Genomic DNA, 8007 nt, shown 5'->3' on the forward strand with positions numbered 1-8007 from the left:
TTTTTTTTTTACTTTGGGACCACCAGCTACACAGAGACATAAATATATTAAAAATGCTTAGCTTTACTACGTGTGATGCACGCTGATACTTTGTAATCTATTCTATCCTATTTCTTTTTGTTTTTACTGATTACAGTGTACAAAACTGATTTTATCTGTGACCTGCAGTTCAAAAATGCTTCAGAGAACAATGAGGTCCCAAGGGCAAGAGAACCTGGAGGCTTACCTCAGCACCACTCAGAGCCTGACTAAAGAGAGCCCAGAACAGGTGAAAGGAGGGTGATTCTATCTCCAGAACATTCCTCAAGTACTACAAGGAGAGTGCTCCATCAGAAGAAAAAGAGAGAAAAGGGAGAAAGAATCCTGGTTCATCCATTCAACAGATATCCCATTCATTCACTGTCAATCAACGAACATACACAGAGCCCCTTCTATATTCCAAAACCTTGGCCTTGAGCAGTGAATGAGGCAGACAAGGTCCTGCCTTCATGAGGCTGACATTTTAGCAGAGTGGGGGCAGGGGATACAATAAAGAAGCAAATATTAATAACAACAGAAGCAAGATCATTCCTAAGTGACTTAGCTAGGAAGAAAATACAATAGAATAGTAAAGAAAAGTGTACTGGTGGGGCCGCTTTGGAAATGATGGGCGTCTCTAACCCTCAGGTAGCCCATGATGTATTCCTCGCTCACCTGAGCTGGTGGTTGGTTGAGGGACCTAAATGGGATGATGACTTCAAAGTACTTGGCACTGTCCTGGCACAGAGTAGCTTTTGTACTCATCGTTATTAGATGGATAACCGTGGTTGAAGGCAGGCTGTGATAATGTTCCACAAAGTGTAAGGTTGCACTGGGGTTCAGAGGAGGATGAGGGGACAGTGCTGACTACCGCATAAGCCCAGGACCCACGCATGTGTTGACCTGTCCCTCTGCACAGCTCAGCTAGCTTGTCTCTCCCCGTTTCCCAAGCCACAGCTCCCTACTTCCACCTCCCCGCACAGTTCAGCCCAGCCCAGTTGGAGCTGTAACCTCGAAAAGTTGGGGCACTAAAAGAGTTAGCTTCTTTCCTTCCCAAGCCACACAGGGACAGATACCTAGCAGCCTTCACCACCCTACCCTACACCTCTGTAGATGCCTGCTGATCAGGTCACACCTGCCCGGGGAACATGTGTGCTGACTCCCAGGAAGACTGCACAGGAGTAGAGATCTGGAGCCCAGCCCCAGGAAATGCTGAAGGCTCTGGGTCTGTTCAGTGGGAGTAGAGAAGGCTCAGTGGCAGGACACTGTCTCCTGGTCCCCGCAAGGCTATCAGGGAGAGAGTGAGGATTTGCCCCAGGTAAGCTGCTCAAGCATCTGAGCTCCAAGCAGCAATGTTGAGTACCTACTATGTGCCTGAACCTGGGCTCAGGGAGAAGACCCCACTTTGCCAGAGGTGCTCACAGGTCTGTAGGGCAGGCAGACCAGTAAACTGATATTTCAAAATGATGTGTTTCCTGCAGGGTGGAGTGGGAACTGGGGTACTGGGGGATCAAGTTAGTTCAGAGTGGAAGTGGATGTCCTACCAGTTCATTGATGTAAAGAGCTCTGTTTTGACTTTGGCATCAGACTTGAGTTTGAATTCCAGTTCTGCCACTTCTGAGCTATATGAACTCAGGAAAGTTTCTGAGCTTTTCTGAGCCTCTGTTTCCATATCTAGAAAATGAGGATTGGGACTTCCCTGGCAGTCCAATGGTTGAGACTCCGCACATCCACCACAGGAGACTCGGGTTAGATCCCTCGGTTAGGAAGATCCCCTAGAGAAGGAAATGGCAACCCACTCCAGTACTCTCGCCTGGAAAATCCCACACCAGGTTCCTCTGGCAGATTATAGTCCATGGGGTCACAAAGAGTCAGACACGACTAAGCAACTTCACTTAAGATTAGGTGAACTATGGAGAAGGAAATGGCAACCCACTCCAGTATTCTTGCCTGGAAAAGTCCATGGACAGAGGAGCCTGGTGGGCTGCAGTCCATGGGGATACATGACTGAGCATGTGTGCATGAGGGTGGAGGGAGATGGGTTGGTAGCAATAAAGTAGTAGAACTGAAAAAAAAGAAAGAGAGAGAAGATTAGGTGAACTAACAAATTTAAAGCCCTTCCTAGCTGTCCAAGAAGAAGCTCAGTAACATAACAGTAGTTATGGCTGCTAGCATCATCAGAAGATCCCCTCCAAGGACTTCCCTGATGGTCCAGTGGTTAAGACTCCAAGCTCCCAAGGCAGGCAGCCCAGGTTTGATCCCTGGTCAGGGAACTAGATCTCATATGCTGCAACTAAAACCTAGCGTAGCCAAGTAAATAAAAAATATTAAAAAAAAGAGAGGGAGAAAAGAAGACCCCTCCGAGGTGTCTCCCTCTGCCTTCACCTCCTCCCTTCTCCCCCTCCCCTACTTGCATGCTGCTGCTGCTGCTAGTGCCTCCCAAACCAGAGAAGCCCCTCCCCCACTGCTATCAGTAAGAAGTGCCCAGTGGCCTTCTGCTGGGTCTCACTGCAGAATCCCAGGCCCTGGACACTGAAACTAATGAGGTGGGGTGGGATGGGGGGGCGCGAGGGGGTCTGCCAAACCTTGCAGCAGGAAGACCATCCATCCCTGAATAAACAGGCTGTCACCCCTTCCCTCCCACTCTCCCTCTCCCTTAAATAACCCAGATCTGTTGCCCAGTTGTATCCAAGCAACACCACTCAGGCTCCCAAGGATGTCTCACTCTGACAGAGCCATTTATGAAGATGCTGCAGGGGAGGGCAGGCGGGGCATGGGTCAAGGGAGTCACAGCAGCCAGACAGCGTCTTCCCAAGGCCTTCGTATGGTGACGAGACCTGGTCCCCAGGAACAGAGCTCCTGGGCTGACCCCTCACCAGATCGGTGGGCAGGGAGGTGTCTTGCTTACCAGAAACATTCCATAAGAGGCCAAGACCTCCCAGACTTACAGGGAAGATCCCAGTCTCCCCAAAGCCTGGGACACATGGGAACCAGTGAAGTGCCTTGGCAAGATAATTGGCCCAGAACCAGCCTTCTGAGGTCTAGTCTTGGTGCCAAAATTCACAGGCTGTGTTTTTCCAACCAAGTCACCCACCCTCTCTGAGCCTCAAAGAAATCTTCACGCCAAAAGAGGATAGGAAAGGGATGTACTCACATTTTCTGATAGCGTCTGTCCACATGTCACATGCACAGACTCTTCACCTCAGCAGTTCCATTTCTAGGAATTTAGCCTAGAGATGTGCCCACACAACTGGCAGATTAACAACCACAGAGGGTTATTCCTCGTTTGAGATGGTGCAAGATTGGAAACAAGCAAAAAGTCTGTGGACAGAGAGATGACAGGCTAGAAAAACTCTAGAACATCCAGGAAACTGGAAATGCCATACGGATATTTGAAAACACGAGGCAGATGTATGTGGGCTGACAGAAAGTGATCTCTAGAGCTGGGAGCGAAGTTCAGGAGTGGACATTGACAGAGCCAGTGGGGGCGCTGTGGTCTGGACAGGTGCTGGAGCCAGCCCTGGCATCCATCTCTAGGGGAATAGATAAGTCATGTGGATTCCAACCACAGAATCCCCTTCAAGAGAAACACCCAACAATCCAGGTGCACACAGAGAAATGTGGAACAAGCTTGAAAACACAGTATCCTGTGATAAAATAATAGAGCTGGATTAGCCATGCAATACCCATTGATGTAAAGTAACCACAGTCATACACAGAAAAATCACCACAGTTTGTTTTTTTAAAATGAGAATGTGTGCATTATGCAAAAACATTTACCAGACATGCTACCGCGGGTGCCTATGAGAAAAAGGAATGCGATGAAGGGGAAATGAAACAAAGAGGACAATGTAAGAGAAAGGCCTTGTATGTACTGATGATGATATTTTAAGGAAAATTATTTACTCAACTCTGCAGTTGAGGTGAGAAGGAAGGAGAGATGGGGGGAGGGAGGAGAGAAACTTGCAGGACAGAGTCTCTCATATTCTAGCACTTAAGGAGCTGCAGAGATACTGTCCTTCAAGGGGATTGGTTCCAGGACCCATTGGGTATCAAAATCTGCAGATGCTCAAGTCCCTTATATAGTAACAGACATATCAGCTGTATATACAGTAGTATCAGCTCATGTGGATATGGAGGGTTGCCTATATGTACCGGAGAAGGCAATGGCAACCCACTCCGGTACTCTTGCCTGGAAAATCCCATGGACGGAGGAGCCTGGTGGGCTGCAGTCCATGGGGTCGCTAAAAGTCAGACACAACTGAGCGACTTCACTTTCACTTTTCACTTTCATGCATTGGAGAAGGAAATGGCAACCCACTCCAGTATTCTCGCCTGGAGAATCTCAGGGAAGGGGGAGCCTGGTGGGCTGCTGTCTCTGGGGTCGCACAGAGTCGGACACCACTGAAGTGATTTAGCAGCAGCAGCCTATATATACATACACACATAAACTACAGTTGACCACTGAAACAGGGGTCTGAACTGCAGGGCACCACTTATATGCGGATTTTTTTTTCCATGAATACATACCACAAGATTCATGGTTGATTGAATCTGGAGATGGAGAACAGGGGATACCGCTAGGGGCCGGCTATAAATTAAATGACACTATGATTTTTGACTGCATGTAGGTGGGCACTCCTAACCTCTGCAATGCTCAAGAGTCAACTGTACTTTAAATGTCTCTGAAGGACAAATAAGAAACTGGTGATTTTAGTCACCTCCAGGGATCCTGGGGCTTCCCAGATAGCACAGTTGCTAAAGAATCAGCCTGCAATGCAGGAGACCCCAGTTCAATTCCTGGGTCGGGAAGATCCACTGGAGAAGGGATAGGCTACCTACTCCAGTATTGCAGGGCTTCCCTTGTGGCTCAGCTGGTAAAGAATCTGCCTGCAATGCAGGAAACCTGGGTTCAATCCCTGGGTTGGGAAGATCCCCTGAAGAAGGGAAAGGCTACTCACTCCAATATTTTGGCCTGGAGAATTTCATGGCGAAGAGTCATTGTACACATGGGGTTGTACACATGGGGTTAATCTCTGGAAGGCTACCAAAGATGCTGGGAAGAGGGCTCAGCCCTCGTAGGATAGTCGAGGCCTGGGGAAGGTAAGGAGGAGGCTTGGGGAGGGGAAGCAGCCCTGCCCTCCACTCACTATTCTTTGGTACAGTTGTTTTGTTTTTTTCTTAACCCTGGGCATCTATGATAAAGTCTAGTAATTGTCATTTTCATAAATTTTTTTTGTATGTACCATGCAGCTAGTGGGATCTTAGTTCCAAGACCAGGGATCAAACCTGGGACCTTGGCAGGGAGAGTGCAGAGTTCTAACCACTAGATCACCAGAGAATTTCCTCATAAATGTCACTTTAAATTTTCATTTTGAACACTTTATATATGCACAAAAGTAGAAAACAGCATAATCGACTATATACCCACTATCACATATGACAGTTATCAAGATTTTGCCACACTTGCTTCATTTACCATTATCTTTTTTTTTTTTTTTTTTCTCTTTTGGTTTTCTTTCTGGAGTATTTTAAAGCAACCCCCAGATATCATACAATTTCACTCCGTCCTCCATCAGAATATGATGGATGTAATAAACACATCTTAAAGACATGAAGTCTCCGAGACCAGACCTAGAGGGACCCCCCCCAATACAAGATCTCTGAGGGCTAGTGGTCCCTGTCTCTGCTTGACTGTCCCCAGAGACGAGGAGCTCACTCCTGACCCAGTTTCCTTCTTTGTCCTAACGGCCTAGAGTTAGGCTTCTCAGAAGTGGCAGACACCGCCCCCCTCCACACTCCCTCTGTTGTCTTGGAGGCAACCAGCCATGAGCAGGAGCAACTCGAAGCCACAGAGTAATAGCCCAGCTCATTAGAGTCCCTTCCTTTCCAAAACAAACTCAGAAGCATAATGGCACGCTACACACAGTTCCGTTAACTGGAGGCCACTGAAGACCTGCTGGTTTAGAAGGCCTCTCCGGACACCCCCCGCCCCCCACAACCGCCCCCTCCAGGCCATCCGAGACAGACATTCACTGTCTGGGCAGTCAGGGGTAAAGCTGGGACCAGAACTAGGCAGGTGTTCCCAGCCAGCCTATGTGTGCGTTTGAATCACCCGCGGGAGGGGCTTGACCACAGATTCCCAGGCACCACTCCCGCCCTCCTAAGCCAGTGCGTCCAGGCCTGGGGCCTGGGAAAGCCCCCCAGGTGGTTCTAAGGCAACAGTCAACTGTCTGGCGTCTGGGAACCACTGGGGCAAATGACTCCTAGGCCTTCTTCCACTTCCATGGGCCAATCCAACTCTCAGCAGCCTGCCTTTGTGCTGAGATTCTGGCCTGCCCCCTGACCAAGCCAGGATGTAGTGTTCCCACTTGCATACGGCAGGGGAACAGGTGATGCCATCCATTCTCAAGAGTGTGCTGACCAAGGCTCAGAGGGGCATAGACAATCCCCCCAATCCAGGGTGTTTTCTGAAGCCAGGAGCACAGATTCAGAGATGGCAGTTGGCCACCGTCCCCGCATGGTCTTTCCCCTACAGGGGAAGGGAGACGCTGAGTGTCCCTTCGTGCCACAGTTCACATGCGCGAACCCACTGCAGCCTCACCCCGCCCCATGAGGCAGGAGGCGTCTTCTCCTCCTCCTTCCTTACCTCCTCCTTAGCAGGTAAGGAAATGGAGGCTCGGGAGGGGCAATGATCTGCCCCAGGGTACATGGCCAGTAAGGGACCGAGTTGGGATTCACAACAGGCAACCCAACTTCAAAGCTCCCCTTTCCAAGTGGAGATGTGTCTATGACCAACTGATCTACTTTTCTGCATAGCAGAAACTAACGCTGGAGAAGGAAATGGCAACCCACTCCAGTGTTCTTGCCTGGAGAATCCCAGGGACGGGGGAGCCTGGGGGGCTGCCATCTATGCGGTCGCACAGAGTCAGCCACGACTGATACAATTTAGCAGCAGCAGCAGCAGCAACAGAAACTAATGCAACATTGTACATCAGCTATTGCTAAATCCCTTTAGTCGTGTCCGACTCCTTGCGATCCAATGGACTGTAGCCCGCTAGGCTCCTCTGTCCATGGAATTCTCCAAGCAAGAATACTGGGGTGGGTTGTCATTTCCTCCTCCAGGAGATCTTCCTGACCCAGGGACTGAACCCGCATCTCCTGTGTCTCCTGAACTGGCAGGCAAGTTCTCTACCACTAGCGTCACACAGTCCACGGGGTTGCAAAGAGTTGGACATGACTGAGTGACTGACACACACACACATACACTCCCATAAAAATTTTTAAAAAATGAAGTTCCCCTTTCCTATCCCCAACAAAAGCTCAGGGACCCCACTGGGTTCAGCCACTGACCAGGATCCCAGGGAGGTGGCGGCCTCCGTGTGAGTGCCGCAGTGGATCCCAAGGGTGGGGGGTCGGGGAGTGAGCTGAGGGCAGTCAGTTAACTGCATCCTGCAGGAAGTTCTCTGCAAGGAGCTCAGAGCAACGCACCTCGAGGCTGCCACCCCTGTGTGGCCCGTCAGCCTGCCTGTCCCCTCCACCACTAGGCAGTGAGCTTCCAGAAGGCAGAGGAACGCCTACTGTTCATCACTGCGTCCCAGCCCAGGGCACGGCATATGCTGGGAGCTTAATAAGTGCTTGTATAATTGGCCAGGCCAACCCTCCAAACACTTCAGGACAGCTGCTTCCACTGTGAGAGGTGGCCTTGGGCAGAGGAAGCAAGAAAGTCCAGTCCTCTGCACCACACCACGCTTGGACTCAAGTCTGCTCTGGGTTACAAACGGCATGCTCAGAATCACGGTGCTGGCCATTTTCAGCCACCCTGAGAGGTAGATGTCCCTCCCATCTCCCCAGACACTGAAGCTCAGAGTGGTGATGTCACGCCCTCCCAGGGTGGCTCTCCTGACCCCAAAGCCTGCTGTGCCCCGTCCCCTGTAACAAGTCCACAAGACGCCCTGGGCAGGGACCTCTCTGGGGGCAAGAGCAGGA

This window comes from Cervus canadensis, chromosome 8, assembly GCF_019320065.1.
Source record: "Cervus canadensis isolate Bull #8, Minnesota chromosome 8, ASM1932006v1, whole genome shotgun sequence".
Lineage (NCBI taxonomy): Eukaryota > Metazoa > Chordata > Mammalia > Artiodactyla > Cervidae > Cervus > Cervus canadensis.